At 38.3% G+C, this 19,906-nt stretch overlaps 1 pseudogene; it reads left to right on the forward strand.

Moving 5' to 3' along the window:
- The first annotated feature begins 17,005 nt into the window (after window positions 1-17,005).
- Window positions 17,006-17,914, forward strand: LOC123837014 (protein SET-like; annotated as a pseudogene).
- The last annotated feature ends 1,992 nt before the right edge of the window (window positions 17,915-19,906 follow it).

Raw genomic sequence — 19,906 nt, forward strand, 5'->3', positions numbered from 1 at the left:
AAAATTCACTCTTCTTAGGTGTACAGTTTTAAGACTTTTGACAAATGCATACAGCCATATATCTGCCATCAAATCAAGCTATGGAACATTTCCAACGCCCTCAAGTTTCCCTCAGGCCCCTTGTAGCCAATCCTTTTCTCAACTCAGCCCTTGGCAAGCTTCAGTCTATTTTCCATTCCTATAGTTTTCATTCTTTCAGCAGTATCTTTTGAGGGGCAGATATTTTAAATTTGGACTAAGTACGATTTATCAACTTTTCTTTATGGATCATGCTTTTAGTGTTGTATCTAAGGACCCTATCTGATGTCACAAAATTTTTATCCTGTTCTGTAATTTTAGGTTTTACATTTAAGTCTATAGTATATTTTGAGTTAATTTTTAAAAATATTGTATTTATTTATTTGAGAGAGAGAGAGTGAGCAATGGAGAGAGCACAAGTGGGGAGAGAGGCAGAGGGAGAGAGAGAATGATGCGGGGCTCGATCCTAGGACCCTGGGATCAGGACCCGAGCCAAAAGTAAGGCAGACACTCAACCGACTGAGCCACCCAGGCACACCCCTATTTTGAGTTAATTTTTGTATAAGACGTGTAATATGAGTCAAAGGTTGTTTTTTGTTTTTTTGCACATGAATATTCAACATCCAATTGTATGTGAATTTTTCAAGTTACCATCTGTGGAAAAAACTTTCCTTTTTTCATTGAATTGCCTCTGGGCCTTTGTAAAAAATCAATGGAGTATATCTAGTTTTTTTTTTTTTTTCTATATTTGTGTTTCCACATACATTTTATTTATTTATTTATTTTTAAATTTTATTTTGTTATATTAGTCACCATTCATTACATCATTAGTTTTTGATGTAGTGTTCCATGATTCATTGTTTGCGTATAACACCCAGTGCTCCATGCAGTACGTGCCCTCCTTAATACCCATCACTGGGCTAACCCATCCCCCCACTCCCCTCCCCTCTAAAACCCTCGGTGTGTTGCTCAGAGTCCATCGTCTCTCATGGTTTGTCTCCCCCTCCGATTTCCTCCCTCTTCATTTTTCCCTTCCTACTATCTTCTTTTTTTTTTTTTTAAACATATAATGTATTATTTGTTTCAGAGGTACAGGTCTGTGATTCATCAGTCTTAAACAACTCACAGCACTCACCATAGCACATACCCTCCTCGATGTCTATCACCCAGCCACTCCATCCCTCCCACCCCCCACCACTCCAGCAACCCTTAGTCTGTTTCCTGAGATTAAGAATTCCTCATATCAGTGAGATCATATGATACTTGTCTTTCTCTGAGTGACTTATTTCGCTCAGCATAATACCCTCCAGTTCCATCCACATCATTGCAAATGGCAAGATTTCGTTTTTTTTTTTTTTTTTTTTTTTTTTTGATGGCTGTATAGTATTCCATTGTACATATACATATACCACATCTTCTTTATCTGTTGATGGACATCTAGGCTCTTTCCATAGTTTGGCTATTGTGGACATTGCTGCTATAAACATTGGGGTGCACGTACCCCTTTGGATCACTACATTTGTATCTTTGGGGTAAATACCCAGTAGTGCAATTGCTGGGTCATATGGTAGCTCTATTTTCAACTTTCTGAGGAACCTCCATACTGTTTTCCAGAGTGGCTACACCAGCTTGCATTCCCACCAACAGTGTAGGAGGGTTCCCCTTTCTCCGCATCCTCGCCAACATCTGTCATTTCCTGACTCATTAATTTTAGCCATTCTGACTAGTGTGAGGTGGTATCTCATTGAAGTTTTGCTTTGTATTTCCTGATGCCGAGTGACGTTGAGCACTTTTTCATGTGTCTATTGGCCATTTGGATGTCTTCTTTGGAAAAATGTCTGTTCATGTCTTCTGCCCATTTCTTGATTGGATTAGTTGTTCTTTGGGTGTTGAGTTTGATAAGTTCTTTATAGATTTTGGATACTAGCCCTTTATCTGATATGTCATTTGCAAATATCTTACCCCATTCTGTTGGTTGTCTTTTGGTTTTGATGACTGTTTCCTTTGCTGTGCAAAAGCTTTTTATCTTGATGAAGTCCCAATAGTTCATATTTGCCCTTGCTTCCCTTGCCTTTGGCGATGTTTCTAGGAAGAAGTTGCTGCAGCTGAGGTCGATGAGGTTGCCGCCTGTGTTCTCCTCTAGGATATTGATGGACTCCTGTCTCACATTGAGGTCTTTCACCCATTTTGAGTCTATTTTTGTGTGTGGTGTAAGGAAATGGTCCAGTTTCATTCTTCTGCATGTGGCTGTCCAATTTTCCCAACATCATTTGTTGAAGAGACTGTCTTTTTTCCATTGGACATTCTTTCCTGCTTTGTCGAAGATCAGTTGACCAAAGAGTTGAGGGTCCAATTCTGGGCTCTCTATTCTGTTCCATTGATCTAGGTGTCTGTTTTTGTGCCAGTACCATACTGTCTTGATGATGACAGCTTTGTAATAGAGCTTGAAGTCTGGAATTGTGATGCCACCAGCTTTGCTTTTCTTTTTCAACATTTCTCTGGCTATTCGGGGTCTCTTCTGGTTTCATACAAATTTTAGGATTATTTGTTCCATTCCTTTGAAAAAAGTTAATGGTATTTTGATAGGGATTGCATTAAATGTGTAGATTGCTCTAGGTAGCATTGACATCTTCACAATATTTGTTCTTCCAATCCATGAGCATGGAACCTTTTTCTGTTTCTTTGTGTCTTCCTCAATTTCTTTCATGAGTATTCTATAGTTTTCTGAGTACAGATTCTTTGCCTCTTTGGTTAGATTTATTCCTAGGTATCTTATGGTTTTGGGTGCAATTGTAAATACGATCGACTCCTTAATTTCTCTTTCTTCTGTCTTATTGTTGGTGTATAGAAATGCAACTGATTTCTGTGCATTGATTTTATATCCTGCCACTTCACTGAATTCCTGTATGAGTTCTAGCAGTTTTGGGGTGTAGTCTTTTGGGTGTTCCACATAAAGTATCATATCATCTGCAAAGAGTGAGAGTTTAACTTCTTCTTTGCTGATTCAGATGCCTTTTCTTTCTTTTTGTTGTCTGATTGTTGTGGCTAGGACTTCTAGTACTATGTTGAATAGCAGTGGTGATGGTGGACATCCCTGCCATGTTCCTGACTTTAGAGGAAAAGCTCTCAGTTTTTCCCCATTGAGAATGCTATTCACTGTGGGTTTTTCATCGATGGCTTTTATGATATTGAGGTATGTACCCTCTATCTCTATACTCTGAAGAGTTTTGATCAAGAAAGGATGCTGTACTTTGTCAAATGCTTTTTCTGCCTCTATTGAGAGGATCATATGGTTCTTGTTCTTTCTTTTATTAATGTATTGTATCACATTGATTGATTTGTGGATGTTGAACAAACCTTGCAGCCCAGGGATAAATCCCACTTGGTCATGGTGAATAATCCTTTTAATGTACTGTTGGATCCTATTGGCTAGTATTTTGGTGAGAATTTTTGCATCCATGTTCATCAGGGATATGGGTCTGTAATTCTCCTTTTTGATGGGGTCTTTGTCTGATTTTGGGATCAAGGTAATGCTGGCTTCATAAAATGAGTTTGGAAGTTTTCCTTCCATTTCTATTTTTTGGAACAGTTTCAGAAGAATAGGTATTAATTCTTCTTGAAATGTTTGGTAGAATTCTCCTGGGAAGCCATCTGGTCCTGGGCTCTTGTTTGTTGGGAGATTTTTGATAACTGCTTCAATTTCCTTAGTGGTTATTCAACATACATTTTAAAATCAGCTTGCCAATTTGTATTAAAATATCCTGCTGGGATTTGATTAGAATTGCATTGAATCTATAGGACAGTTTAGAGAGAATTGACATCTTTACATTGTTGAGTCATCCAAAGCATGAACCCAGAACATCTCTCCATTCATTTGGGTCTTCTTTAATTTATCAGTGTTTTGTAATTTTCAGCATATAAATCTTGTGCTTATTTTACTAGGTTTACAGCTAAGTATTTTGTGTTTCTTGGTGCTATTAAAAAAATTTTATTTTATTATGTTATGTGAATCACTATACATTACATCATTAGTTTTTGATGTAGTGTTCCATGATTCATTGTTTGCATATAATACCCAGTGCTCCATTCAATATGTGCCCTCTTTAATACCCAATATATGATACCTTTTTAAAAGTTTAATTTCCAATGGTTCTTTCCTGGTATGTGGAAAACAGATGAATTTTTGTATATTGGCCTTATATCCTGTAAACTTCCTAAATTCATTTATTACTTTCAGTAGTTCTTGGAGACTCTTTGGGATTTTCTGTGTAGATAATTGCTACAGTAGAAATGATTGTGTTCCCTCCACCCCCTGCCCCAAATTCATATGTTGGAATCCTCACCCCAAAGGTGATGGTATCAGAAGGTGGGGCTTTTGTGAGGTGCTAGAGTCATGAGGGTGGAACCCTCCTGAACAGGATTACTACTCTTATAAAAGAGGCTCCAGAGAGATTTCTAGCCCTTTCCACCCTGTGAGGATACAATTAGGAATCTCTGACCCAGAAGAGGGCCCTATGCTGGCCCCTTGATCTTGGGATTCCAGCCTCTAGAGCTATGAAAAAAAATTCTTTTATTTATAAGCCACCCAGTCTCTGGTATTTTGTTATTGTGGCCCCAAATGGACTAAGACAATAATCATGTAGCCTTTGAATAGAGATGGTCTTATTTCTTCCTTTTATTGGACTTTCATTTCTTTTTCTTGCCTTATTTACATTGGCTAGTTCCTCTAGTGTGATGTTGAATATAAGTGGTGAGAATAGATATTCTTGCCTTGTTCTTGACTTTAGGGAGGAAGCAGTAGTCTTTCACCATTAAGTATGATGTTGCAGTAGATATTTTTGTAGATGATCTTTATCATGTTAAGAAAGTTTCCTTCTGTTCTTAGTTTGCTAAGAGTTGTTTTTTTTTTTTTTTAAATCAGAAAAATATGCTGGATTTTGTCAAATGCTTTTTCTGCGACACTTTAGTTGACCATATGTTTCTACTTCTTTGTCTATTGATATGGTGAATTATTTTGGCTAATTTGATTTTTAAAAATGTTGAACTAGGGGTGCCTGGGTGGCTCAGCCATTAAAGCGTCTGCCTTCGGCTCAGGTCATGATCCCAGGGTCCTGGGATCGAGCCCTGCATCGGGCTCCCTGCTCAGCGGGAAGCCTGCTTCTCCCTCTCCCACTCCCCCTGCTTGTGTTCCTTCTCTTGCTGTGTTTCTCTCTGTCAAATAAATAAAGTCTTTAAAAAAAAATGTTGAACCAGTCTTACAATCCATAGATATAACTCACTTGGTCATGAAATTTGTTTTTAAAGTATTGCTGGATTTGATTTGCTAGTATTTTGTTGAGAATCTTTATGTCTATGTTCACGATAGATAGCCATCTGTAATTTTCTTTTCTTATAATTTTTTTTTTGGTTTTGTTATCAGGGTAATGTTAGCCTCATAAAATGAGTTGACAAATGCTCCCTCTTTTGTAATCTGGAAGAGCTTTTAAAAGAATTGTATACCTTCCTTAAATGTTTGATAGCATTTGTCATTGAAAGTTTTTGGAAATTTTTATGTATGAATTCAAATTCTTTAGTAGATATAGGACTAATAAACTCCTATAGGATATAGGAATTCTTCTGAAGTGAACTTCAGGAATTTGTGTCTTTCAAGAAATTTGTCCATTTTATATAAGTTAAGTTTATGGGCATAGAGTTTTTTGTAATATTCCTTATTATCCCTTAAATATTTGTGGGGTCTGTAGTGAAGTGTTTTCTTTTACTCATGATATTTGTTCTTTGTCTTTTTGGTTTTTAACCTGGTCATGCTGGTGAGAGCTTTGCAAATTTTATTTATCTCTTCAAGAAACCTATTTTGGTTTCATTTATTTTCTCTACAGTTTTTTCTGTTTTTTTTTTTAATTTTACAGTTTTTTTTGTTTTTAATTTCATTGATATCCACTCTTATTCTTTATCATTTCTTTTCTTATTCTTGCTATAGGTTAAATTTGTTCTTTTGAAACTTTTTTTTAAGGTGGAAGCTTAGATATCGGTTTGAGACCTTTTATCTTTTTTAGCTGCACTGTTATAGCAGCATCTCACAAATTTTGTATGTTGTATTTTCATTTTTATTCAGTACAGTGTATTCTTTAGTTTTTCTTGTAACCCTCTTTTTGACTCATGGGTTAATTGGAAATTTGTTGTTTGAATTTCATGTATTTGAGGATCTTCCATATATATTTGCTACTGGTTTCTAGTTTAACTTCATTATAGGAGTTAATGTAGAGAAACCAGGTTTAGGTTTAATAGTTGCTTTGGTTACCTTCAGCATGTCACAGTCTTCAGATTTCTCTAATGATGTGCTTAGGGTGAAGATCTGGGTGACTGAAGGTTTATCTCAATGTTTGCCTTCAACTCTTAGTTTTTAGCTATTCTTTGTACCATAGATGGGCTTTTCTCCTTATTCCTGACCGTTTCACAGTGGTAGACTGCCATGGCTTGCTACTAGACTGGTAGGAAGCAGGGCAGGAGGGTCCTTTATTGCTCTGGCCCAGCCTCAGCCAGGCCACTTGCACCTAGGACTCTGGAGGTGGAGTTGTCTCACTATACCTCTTTCCCATGGCAAGCAGCCAATTTTCTGCCTCTATTTTTGGCAAGTGTTGTGCAGGAGGTTTCCTTGCTCTAGTCCAGTTGCAGGAGACCTCTAATTGTACTGGCATAGGATCCTGAGTTCAGGACTGTTTCCTGCCCTCCCCCAGGGATAGAGGTATTTTCTTCTATGCTTCGGGAAACAATGCATCTGTTCTGCGGCAGGTGCTAGCAATAACTACCCCTCCCCAGAGCTTAAGCCTTTTAAGAGAAAGGTCCAAGCAGAGGAGCACGGCTTCATGCCTTCCAACAGTGGTGGCTGATTCTCTCTTCCATGACTATCCCACAGAGGGAGTATTCTCCAGTCTCTTGCCCTGCCTCCAGTATTTCTTGTGAGTACCAACTGAATGACTCAAAAAAAAAAAAAAAAAAAAAGGCTGCAAGTGTACAAGTGTGTGGGCACTTCCTTGTGTTTGTGGCTCCTTTTGCTATTATGGTAGCTTATGCTAATGATGGCTGATTTCTTTTTTTAGGTATAATTTTTGTAGGCTTTATTGAGATATAATTGACATATATAGCATTGTGAAAGTTTAAGGTGTGCAAAGGATTGATCTGATACACTTATATATTGTAATAGGGTTAGCACTGTAGTGTTAGCTAACACCTCCCACATGTCACATAATTACCATTTCTTTTTTGTGGTGAGAACATTTAAGATCTACTCTCCTAGCACTTTCAAGTACACAGCACAGTATTGTTAGCTATAATCACACTGCTGTGCATTAGATCCCCAGAATTTATTCATTTTCTAATTGGAAGCTGGCTGATTTCTTTCTACCCACTTGAATGGAAGCCTCATCTTCCTATGTTCTGCCACAGGTGAGACCTTCCTTGCTCCCACCTCTTCCTGGCAGTCTTTCCCTCCTGGGATTTTAGGTTGTGTGCTTGTCCTGAAATGTCAGCTCTGTGATGGGTTCAAAAAAGTGATTTTGTAGTTTACATGGCTTTCTCTCAATGTTAGGTAATGAGTGACACTCTTCAGGTTTTTACACCTAATGTAGTAGAGGAACAAAAAATTGTGTTCTGTGCTTAATCAAAATAAATTGTTACTCTTTCAAAGTGATACGATAAATTCCTATTTATTAGAGATCCAAGTTAACACTCTGAGCATAAATGTTAATAACACCACAATGTTTTCTAGAGTACTATATAATGATAATCAGTGTTCATAATGATGACATTGAAGCATTTTTAAGACCCCAAATTGCCATTAGAATCATCAGAAAATATTAAATGTAGTTTTAGGATTATATTCATTTGAGGAATATTCCTTGAGCAATAGGAATCCAGGTATGATAACTATGATTATATTCTATTAATTTTGCAACTAACTGAATTTGAACATACAAGATTTAATTTGTTTGAAGATAGTTTGAGGTAATAAATATTTTAAATGTTCAGGCAACTGGACATGCCACATGTATGATTTTATGCAGTATGTGCACAGTCTCTTATACGCAGTCAATGCACTTGAACTGCTCATTACATGTTAATTATACCAGAAGCTACCCAATGGATAGGAGATTCTCTAATACAAATGAAAGAAAAGTTTTCCTCTTAATTTTTTTTCTATCTTTTAGAAGCTTCTAATGGATACCAAGTTTAGCAGGCTATGTTAGTTAGAAACTGAGATATATTAATATTATGCAATTACCAAGTTTATTTTACTCTTATTGATACTTATAATTCTATCTTTGCTGAAATTAAAAGAAACCTGGGTTACATTCTGTGAAATAGAGACAATATCTAATTTTACAGTCTCTACAGTATCTAGAAAATTGCAGAATGAAACTTAATGCATTGTTGGAACTTATCGAATGTAAATAACTGTACTTTATTTGGCAAATGGTGATAGTTCAGCATACATGTTGGATTAAGATTAGTACAGTACATTATGTGCTTTAAAAATTCCCATAGCTATCAAATACTATAGAGGGATATTTTTGACATTTATTATCCTGAAAGACCATATTCAACATCTGTTTTTTTTAATATATGTAGAATACACTTTAAATGATTACATCAGTTGCCTTTTTAAAAAATATGAAATGATTAATCTTTTTCTTATCGCAAAATGAGTTTTAGAATGAATTACAAGTCTGATTCAGGGGAAAAAAATCTTGGCCATCATGATTCAATTTTGAGTTCCACGAATGGAATATGCTTGCAATATTATTAGTTTCACATCAATATTATAAGGCTAGGGAGAAATTCATCCACTTAGAAAAATCAGAGGAAAAAACAACAAGGGCACATGTGGCTTGAGTTTTCCCCTTTTATCTGTCACAATGAGGCTTTTGCTACTGGGACTATGAAGTTGACAGAGAACATTAGATATTCATTTGGATATTCAGCAAGGGGAAGAAGCCAGTGGGGAGGATTTGACTTAGGATACAAATAAACTTAAATGATTTCTGGTTGTCCAGTACTGATAGGGTTCATATGACATGTACCACAAAGCAGTTAATCAGTAATACTTTTGTACCACTGCTCCTGGGGAAATGTTCTTGTGGTTATACAGAAACTTTGGTAGTGGTAGGCAGTGAGCAGAATATAGTTTTAGTTTACACTACTCTCAGTAACTGATTGCTCACACCCAAAACAAGTGGACTTTATAATTCTTTCCATCCCTGAAACTCAATAGAAGACATATTCTGGCAAAGATCACTAATTGTGCTCATGGTCACAGATGAAGAGGTGAAGAGTATGAGGGGAGAGAGAGGCAAGCGGAGATATGCAAAAAGAGTCTATGGTAGTTAACACAGAAAAGCAGTGTCTAGTGTGATATAGACTACACTCGAGGAAGCAATTACTTGATAAGGACTTGGGATTTAAAGTGAAGGTCAAGAATTTGCAGAGGTGGGTGGGGCGATGGGTTAGCCTGGTGATGGGTATTAAAGAGGGCACGTTCTGCATGGAGCACTGGGTGTTATATGCAAACAATGAATCATGGAACACTACATCAAAAACTAATGATATAAGGGGGGTGGGAGGATGGGTTAGCCTGTTGGTGGGTATTGAGGAGGGCACATTCTGCATGGAGCACCGGGTGTTATGCACAGTGAATCATGGAACACTTCATCTAAAACTAATGATGTAATGTATGGGGATTAACATAAGAATAAAAAACCCCCTAATGATATAATGTATGGTGATTAACATAACATATAATAATAATAAAAAAAGAATTTGCAGAGGCACACTAAAGACTTTGTGCAAATAGTAATCAGTCAAGGCAGCAAAGAAAATACCTGATTAATGCAGGCCACATGGAATGAGAATCAAGCAAACCTGGAGGAGTAGCTAAACTAAGAGCCTGCAAGAGTGATCCAGTCGGATCAGAACAGAAATCATACCCTTCCCACACTGGCAACAGGAGAGTTTGGAAGTGGATATCTAAAATCTACCATGTACCCTTTGTAGCTGTTGCTTATGATCAGGAATAAACTACTTTGTAATATAATATATACAGTCCACATTCTGTAAAGTGGGTTCAGTTGTACTTAAGTCCCCCCCTCTTTTTTGGCCATTTTCATAAAGTCTTGGATTCTGTGAATCTATTTGATGATTGTAGTAAAAAGTACATATTCAGATTGTGTAAAACACAGGTTAAGTGGCATCCATTCAAGAATATTGTTTTAAAACACTCATTTCTATTTGAGGGTTCTCTGCTTTACCCTGATACACAGCTGCTCCTTCCAAGTCTCTTGCGATGATCAAATGAGATAATCACCATCATTTATTTCAAAGTCATACTGTTTAATGTACCTGCCTCAATTATAGAAGAAACAGAACTGCTCAAGTTCACACAGCTACTAAGAGGCTGAACTTGATATATCCCAGGTCTCTAGACTTCCTAGCTCACTGCATTTACTATAACATTCTATAAGTACAACAATAATTTTCAAAATCTCTTGAGAAGAACTTGTTAAAAATTTAAAGCAAGTTACTACTCAGTAGTACTTGTTAAAACTTATTAAGAAAATTGTTTATACCTCCAAAAGAAGTTTTGTATGAATGAAGGCATTATTATACCTTGTTCTTTGAAAGACAGTCTAGCTTCTCCAAACTGTATTCATCAGAGGTAGTTTCAGCTGTTTATGTCCGGATTACAAAATAACATTGTCTTGAACTCAAGAAAATCAAGTCCAGTGGCAGCAGACTGACTATGGCTGATGTCACAGCTCCACCATGTTCTGAATTCAGAAACCCAAGCTCATTGCAGCATTTTGGGAGTGCTGTCCCCATGGTGGCTCTCATCCTTATGGTCCAAGATGCTGCTAGAGCTTTAGCCATCAATATACCGCAGTGACTGATATGTATTTATAAAACCATCCATTCTCGCTCGAGGTAATAGGTATATTTTCATAATTCTACTTCCATTCTAATTTACTTATTCCTAGAAATGGGAGCTCAGACTCAAAAACTTCTTATTCGCTCTCTTTGTTGGTTACCCAGGGGTCTGTCCTTTATCTTGGCAGAGGGGATAGTCAGTAACAGTAAACAGTCTCATAAGTCAGGTGGCAAATGCTCTTCCTCACTTCCTCATGTTTCTCACTGTAGAAAGCCAGGTGATTAAGTGGAGAAGTGGTGGTAATCCCTCTCTTAGCCAGACGCATGTACTAATGTGCTATCGAAAGTGGGGAAGCAGTTCTTTACTTCAGGTTCATGTCTGCAGGCAGGCCCATGGCCTATTTTTATATGGTCCTTGAGCTGTGAATGGCAGTTACATTTTTAAAGAGTTAAATCCTACTGCCACCATCACCACCACCACCTCCACTAGGAGACAAGAACAATATGTGACTTTGCAAAGCCTAAAGTATTTACTACCCATCCCCTTACAGGAAAGTTTCCTGACCCTTGTCTTAGATTATTTTACTCATGCCTTTGCCAAGTTATAGGCAGAGTCTCCTTCTTGAACTCTTGGAGTTCCTGCATGAGACAAACAGACATGTTCTCACAGTTTTGGAAGCTGGAAGTCCAAGATCAAGGTGCCATCAGGGTCGGTGTCTGGTGTGGCCTGTCTTCCTGGTTTGTAAATGGCCAACTTCTTGCTGTGTTCTCACATGGTCTTTCTTCTGTGAGTGCATAGAAAAGAGAGATCTCTGGTATTTCTTCCTCTTCCTATAAAGACATCAGTCCTATTAGATTGTGGTTCCACTCTTATGAACTCATTTAACTTTAATTATGTCCTTCAAGGCCCTGCATCCAAATACAGTCACAGTGGAGGTTAAGGCTTCAACATGTGAATTTTGGGAAACATAATTCTGTCTATCACAGATATATAGGAGTCTTTGAACTATATTTGCAACTTCTCTGTAAGTTTGAAATTATATACAGATGAAAGTTACAAGAAATAAGTGTCCTGTCCCCCTCACCCCAAGCATTCAGGTACACTCTAAAAAGTCCCCTGTATTACTGTGGCCTCAGGAGACACAAAGCTAAAGGAAAGAGGAAGGGAAAGAACAACTCATGTGACCTCACCAGCTCTAGCCAAGTTTGAATTCTCCTTTTTCTTATTATAAATTGAAGAAGAGAAGCTTTTATTTGATTATAGAGGCCAAATGGTTCACACATTTTAAAACCTAGAGAAGAAAATAGGGATAATAGAGATGCAATGTAATTCCTCAACCATCTTGAAATAATCTGAATGCAAGCAAATAACCCGTGTACTCTAAGTGAATCTGTTGCCTGGTATGCAAGGTTAGCTATTTAGGAGGTCAATAAAGCCATTTGCCTGAGAATTTTGGGTACCACTTGATCTCTGAACACATTTTGGATTGTGAGAGTTGTTCCTTGGAAACATTTTGATCCTTTTGAGGCTTGTTTGTAAAGCTTTGTTAGGCTGAACCAGTGCAACCTTTGGTCTAGGGCTAATTCCCTCCCCTAGTGTCCCTTCTGAGGTATACCCAGTACTGCATAAGTTATCATGTTCTTACTCTGGCTGGTGGTAGCACGAACTACTTCAGACCTTGTGTGAGCTCTGGGGATTGTTCCCTCCTGGTCCCTTTGAATGATGTTTTCCCAATCTTTGGGTAGTTTCCTCACCCACATGCACTGACCTGCCCTCACCAAAGGCTTCCAAGTTCTCTGTGTGGTGCTCTCCCCCCCAGTACTCTGCTGCTGGACTCAAGTGACTGGGCCTCCCAGGTACCTCTCTCTGTCTTCTTAACTTTGGGAGCTGTTGGGCTCTGCCTGGGTTCTCTCTTCCTGCACGGTGACCTGGAAACTCTCCATTCAGCAAGTTGGGGTAATCATGGGATGCCATTTTACCTTTCTTTTGGGGATTACTGTCCTTTGTAGCCCAATGTCCAAAGTCTGGAAACCAATTTTGTACATCTTATTCAGGTTTTTAATTGTTTCAGATGGGAGGCTAAATTCAACCCGTGTTACCACATCTTGGTCAGAAGCAGAAGTTTTGTGTCTTCTTCACAGTTTCCCCACTTAGTTCTTCTCCTCTTCCCTGATTCCCATGTGGTCTGTGGCTTCTCCAGGGTTGAGTTGAAGGAGGAGGGGGAGAAAAGGGCTGAAAAGTCTTCCTGGACTGTGCAACTGTAATCTGATGGGGCACTCTGTTCTGTCAGGTGTCTAAATGCTGACTCCCTTGAGAGGCTTTAGCTGCTGGGGTTTCTTGCGAGCAGTGCCCTCACAGGGTGTGCATGCCTCCTTTTTCTGGCTGCTTATAATCATCGCTTAGCTTCTGGCTTCTGGTGCTCCACCCCTTAAAGACTCCTCTTTGGGATTACCTTATCCTTCCATCTGGTTCTTTGGGTAATGTCCCTTTCAAGGAGAACACATATGCTCTAGTCAGTTTCTCACTAGACTTTTCAGGAGTCTGTCACATGCTAGTTCCATGACTCCTAAATTCCTGAGGTTACAGGTCAGGTTTTCTGGGTGATTCTCTGGTCCCCCTCCTCACTTGGCTTATGGAAAGGAGGAACTAGGAAGAAGAAAAGGACCAAAACACAGTGACAACTCTTAAGAAAGTTAGTACTACCAAACTCTCTATCAACATTTAAGACTCTCCTTATATATCCTTGATGTGGGTGTCCAATTAAGATCTACATTTGGGGTGGGGCAGACTTGGGGACTATATTTAACTGCAAATTCTCCATAGATGGTATGGCTCATTTTTCTAGAAATTATGGGCCTTTAACATCCTTTCTTTTCAGTTTGGGTCTTCCACAGAAGTTGAGAAGAGGAAAAGTTCAATTTTAACACCTTATCTTATGTATGATGTCTTTAATTAACTGAGCAATAAAATAAAACTAAGTTTCTATTTTTAAATTTCTATTGACTTCTCATGTTTTCTTAAATATGTTGGTATGTCCTGGGAAGAAAAACTATAGATACTATGAATTTGGTTCAGTCCTTTTCTCAAAACAGGTGGTTCCCAAAGCTTCAGAAAACAAAGTATCCTTCTCCCCAGAGCTATTGCTTCTTCTGACATATTCACACACAAACACTCATCCATGTACACAGTTCTTATGTAGTCTTGAAACTGAAGTCTTCATGAAAAACAAAGGAAATTGAGTTTATCTGGGAACTCATCAGCTTTTCTCTTATTGGTGTTAGTAACAACTGGCCCGGCACTGTCAAATTTTTTCCTTCTTATAAAGTTCTTTCAAACCTCAGTCTCCGTTTTGAACTTGCTCCTTGTCCTATACTCACTGTGCCCTATTCATAGCATTCTGAATACAGCCTACTTTCACACCTCTTTGCTTTTGTATATGCTGTTCCCATTGGGAAGTCCCTTTCCTTCATTCTTTGTTTGGCTTGTTTTCTGAGATGCGGCTCAGGTGTCTGGGAAGCTGTCCTTGACCACTGCCTGCACTGGGTCAGGTGTCTATCTGCTCCTAGGGTATCTTGTATCTACTTTTACATGATACTTAATAAGCTGCCTTGTTGCAATCATCTGTCTCTCCTACCAGACCGTGAGCTACTTGAGCACAGGAATTTGTCTTCCCCAGTTTGTGTTCCCAGTGCTTGGCAGGTAATTGAAGCAGTCATGAAAAATAACATTTGTTGAGTACTTGCTTTATCTCAGGCAAATTCCAAGCATTCTATCTACTAATCCCATAGAGTAAGTACTATTATCCTATTTTATAGATGGTGATACCAGGCATGGAGAAGTGAGGTAATTTGTTTTAGTAAGTGGTGGAGCCTGGTTTAACTTGGATAATCTGACCTTAAAGACTACACTTAGTACTTTACTGCCTCAGTATGGAAAATACTTAACAAATGTGGGTACTTAATAAGTTCTTATTGAATGAATGAACAGCTCTTTCACTTTGCAGTGCATGTTTGCACCATAGTGTGAAGAGTCTATTAAGAACTCTAACTGTGTAAGGGAAACTTTTAGACAAAGGGTGATTGTCTGGAAGCCTCAAAATTGTTTCCTGTGTTCTATAACCTATTTGATATAACCCCCTCCATCAAGTTCTTGGGCTGGGTGCTTTTCAGGTCTGGCTTCTTTTGTTCCCCTAAATTAGACCCCTTTCTGTCTGATCTCTCAACCAACCAAGTGTGGCCACTGCAGGCCTGAAAAATCAACACTTTCTTGGTATGAGCAATACCTCCTCAAGGCTGTACTCATCTGTTCTATCAAAATCAGAACCCTTACTAATGGAAACTGTTTTGAACTTCATTAACTGTAGCCAGCCCTGGCCAATCTCAAAGAAAAATATTATCATTATTAACACATTTATAATACCCTTTTGCCATGTCAAAAATCAAATTCCCTTTAATAAATTGGAGCTCTTTCTCTGATGACACACATGGAAATTGGAAATTGGTTAAGGGTTATTAACATACTTTTGAGATGCTTTTTAAATCATAGAGCAAACATGATTAGGCTGGTGTGGGAGGCAAAATAATGGCATCTCCCAGAAACGTTCACATCCTAATCCCTAAAACCTGCAAATATATCACCTAACTTGGCAAAGAGACTTTACAGATGTGATTACAATTAAGGAATTAGAGAGCAGGAGATGATTTTGAATTATCTGGGTGGGCCCGGTCAGATCACAGGGGTCCCTTTCTGGCTATGGGTAGAAAATGTAAAAGGCAAGGAAATGGATTCTCCATTACAGCCTCCAGGAAGGAATGTAGCCTTGGAGACACCTTGATGGTAGCCCTCATTGGACTATAAGATTTTTTGTTTGTAAGTTTTTAAATTTGTGGTAATTTGTTACAACAGCCATAGAAAACTAATATAGTCAATGTTTTTCCAGCTGTGACCCTCTGAACTAGCAGTAGCACAATCAAATTACTTTTAAGAGCAAGGAAAATGATCAGGGATAATAAGGGGTATTACATAATGAAAAAAGGGTCAATTTCATAGAAAGACTTAACAATCTTTACGTCTTAATAATCTTTAGTGTGTATATACCTAACAACAGAGTGTCAAACTATGTGAGGCAAAAACTGATAGAACTGCAAGGAGAGATAGATGAATCCATTATTCATAATCATAGTTGGAGACTTCAACACTCTACAGAAATGGACAGATCCAGTAGGCAGAAAATCAGTAAGGACACAGTCAAACTCAACAACACCATCAATCAACCAGAGATAACTGACATCTATAGACTGTTTCATCCAATAGATTACACACTACACATGGATCCTTCTACCAAGACCATATTCTGGGCCATAAAACACACCTTAATATATTTAAAAGAATAGCGATCATATAATGTGTGTTCTCAGACGATGATGGGATTAGACTAGAAATCAATAACAAAGATAACTGGACAGTCTCCAAATAGTTGGAGATTAAACAATGCACTTCTAAATAATATCAAAGAAAAAATGTGCCAAAAGAAAAAAATCTCAAAAGAAATTAAAAAATCTTTTGAACTAAATAAAAATGAAAATACAATTTATTAAAATTTGTGGAATGCAGTAAAAGCAGTACTTAGAGGGAAATGTATAGCATTGAATGATCATATTGTTAAAAGTGGAGATTCTGGGGTGTTGCCACAGGTCCACTGAGTTGGATCTCTGAGTGTAGGGTAGAGCTTGGGAAAATGCAATTAAAAAAATAGCCCCAGGTGATTTTACTGTACCCTAAAATTTGAGTGTTCCTGGATTAAATATTTTTTTTCCCCAGTTGTCAATCACAAAAATGAAGACAAATCCATTAGTATTAAACTGTTTTGAGGAGCCTAATTCATTTGGGTATATACAGAAACACTTCCACTTTGTTTTTCTAATAACAGCCCCCTCCCACCCTCTGCTATACACATTTCCCACCAGCTAGAAACTCTTAAAATATCTTAAGCTAGATTCTGTAACTTATCAGCCTCTTTTAGACATCATTATAATGGTCTCATTCTAGCGTCTACTATTTGCATCTTTTTATTTAAAAACCTTGGATGGAGTAATCAGAGCTTCTTCCAGATGTGCCTCTCTCCTGGTTTTGTGGAATTTCCTCACAACATGGCCCCCAAATGCCAGTCTTCACTCCTGCCACCTCAAATGAAGAAACCCAGACTGCCTCCTGCCCCCAAGCTGAAGGAGATGTCGACCTCTCAGCACTTGCTTAGGGGAGAAGAAGAACACCAAGAAGCAATTAAACATATTGATGAAGTACAAAATGAAATAGACAGACTTAATGAACAAGCCAGTGAGGAGATTTTAAAAGTAGAACAGAAATATAACAAACTCCACCAACCATTTTTTTCAGAAGAGGTCGAATTGATTGCCCAAATCCCCAATTTTTGGGTAACAACATTTGTCAACCATCCACAAGTGTCTACACTGCTTGGGGAGGAGGATGAAGAGGTGCTGCATTATTTGACAAGAGTTGAAGTGATAGAATTTGAAGATATTAAATCAGGTTACAGAATAGATTTTTATTTTGATGAAAACCCTTACTTCGAAAATAAAGTTCTCTCCAGAGAATTTCATCTGAGTGAGAGTGGTGATCCATCTTCAAAGTCCACCAAAATCAAATGGAAATCTGGAAAAGATTTGATGAAACGTTCAAGTCAAACACAGAGTAAATTCAGCAAGAAGAGATGGCATGTGGAACCAGAGAGCTTCTTCACCCAGTTTACTGACCATTCTGATGCAGGTGCAGATGAGTTAGGAGAAGTCATCAAAGATGATATTTGACCAAATCCATTACAGTACTACTTGGTTCCCGATATGGAGGATGAAGAAGGGGAAGGAGAAGAAGTTGATGATGATGATGAAGAAGAAGGAGGATTGAAAGATATTGATGAAGGAGTTGAGGATGAAGGAGGACGAAAGAGAAGATGACTAATGGAACACTGATGGAGTCCAACCTTCCTTTTTAAATTTTCTTCAGTCCCTGGGAGCAAGGTGCAGTCTCTTTTTTTTTTCCCCTTCCTCTTGTGCTCATTTGCCCTGTTTTTTTGAAGTCTCTTTTCTCTCTCTCTGTACCATGGTTCTCAACTTATTTTGGGGGGAAATACTTTGAGCAGAATACAATGGGAAAAGAATCTCTGCCCTTTGCTGTTCCAAATTCATTTTTATCCCTTCCTGTCTCAACAAAAAACTTTATGGAATCAATACCACCATGCTCTGTGGGAAACAAGAAAAACCTACTCCCTTAGCTTTGCTGGAAGCTGGAGGGTGCTAGGCCCCTGTGTAGTAGTGCATAGAATTCTAGCTTTTTTCCTCCTTTCTCTGTATATTGGGCTCAGAGATTACACTGTGTCTCTACATGAATATGAACAATTAGCATTTACCAACATGTACCTGTCTACTTTCTGTTGTTTAAAAAAAAGAAAAAAAAACTTAAAAAATGGAGTTATAGAAAGTCAGGAAAGGGTGGGTTTGAGATGTTTGGGTGGGTTAACTGGGCAGTTTGACAACATGGCTTCTCCTTTGTCATGTTTAATGGACATCCTTGCAGTTTAAGATGACACTTTTAAAATAAAACTCTCTCCTAATGATGACTTGAACCCTGCCACTCGATGGGAGAATCAGCAGAACCTATAGGATATTGTTTGGAATTGACATTCTTTATTGTAGTTTTGTTCCTGTTTATTTTTAAATTTTCTTTTTGTTTCACTGGAAAGGAAAGGTGATGCTCAGTTTTTAAAATATTTTTATTATTTTTAAATTTAATTTTAATATGTTAATCACCATACATTACATCATTAGTTTTTTTTTTTTAAAGATTTTATTTTATTTGCGAGAGAGAGAATGAGAGACAGAGAGCATGAGAGGGAGGAGGGTCAGAGGGAGAAGCAGATTCCCTGCCGAGCAGGGAGCCCGATGCGGGACTCGATCCCGGGACTCCAGGATCATGACCTGAGCCGAAGGCAGTCGCTTAACCAACTGAGCCACCCAGGCGCCCTACATCATTAGTTTTTGATGTACTGTTCCATGATTCATTGTTTGTGTATAACACCCAGTGCTCCATTCAGTACATGCCCTCTTTAATACCCATCACCAGGCTAACCCATTCCCCCACCCCCTCCCCTTTAGAACCCTCAGTTTGTTTCTCAGAGTCCATAGTCTCTCATGGTTCATCTCCCCCTCCAATTCCCCCCCTTCATTTTTCCCTTCCTACTATCTTCTTCTTCTTCTTCTTTTTTTTTTTTTACATATAATGTATTATTTGTTTCAGAGGTACAGGTCTATGATTCATCAGTCTTGCACAATTCACAGCACTTAGTTTTAAATGTTAAAAGTGTACAAGTTACTTTGTTACAATAAAACTAAATGTGTACACACACACACACACACAAATAAAAACCTTGATTGATTATCTTCATAACAGATCTCTTCCTGAACCTGGTACAGGCTAAGGTTGGGCTAGGGAGGAAGGGAGCTGGAGAAGGAACAGAGGAGAAGGCAAACGCCTTCTGACTTGATGAGGTTGGTGCCTCCCCTGGGTTAGATGCTATTGAATTTATTACCCAAGGGCTTGGCTTGGATGGGTAGTGGTTCTAAGTTACACCTGCAAGTAGCACCCCTAGGAACTGGTGATCCCTAGTGAGATTTGTTCACATCTTTTTGATTACCCCCAGCTGAAGGCACCATGTGTTTCCTTCTTTCCCCTCTATACCACAGTGGCCCCAACGGGACTGTAGCCTTCAATCTCACCTACCCTCCCAGGCCAGCATTCAGACTTGTGGACCTCTGGGAATACCTAGAACATATCTCCTTGAACAGAGACTTGAGGTGCCCCATTCCTCTACCATTTTGTCTTTTCATGTTGTTTTTCCCTTGCTTGGCAAGACTTCTGGCCAAGCATTCAACTAGAGCTTCTGTCTTCACATCT

Source organism: Mirounga angustirostris, unplaced genomic scaffold (assembly GCF_029215605.1).
Source record: "Mirounga angustirostris isolate CCGP_5_RB_7025 unplaced genomic scaffold, mMirAng1.0.hap1 SCAF_8, whole genome shotgun sequence".
In the NCBI taxonomy this organism is placed as follows: domain Eukaryota; kingdom Metazoa; phylum Chordata; class Mammalia; order Carnivora; family Phocidae; genus Mirounga; species Mirounga angustirostris.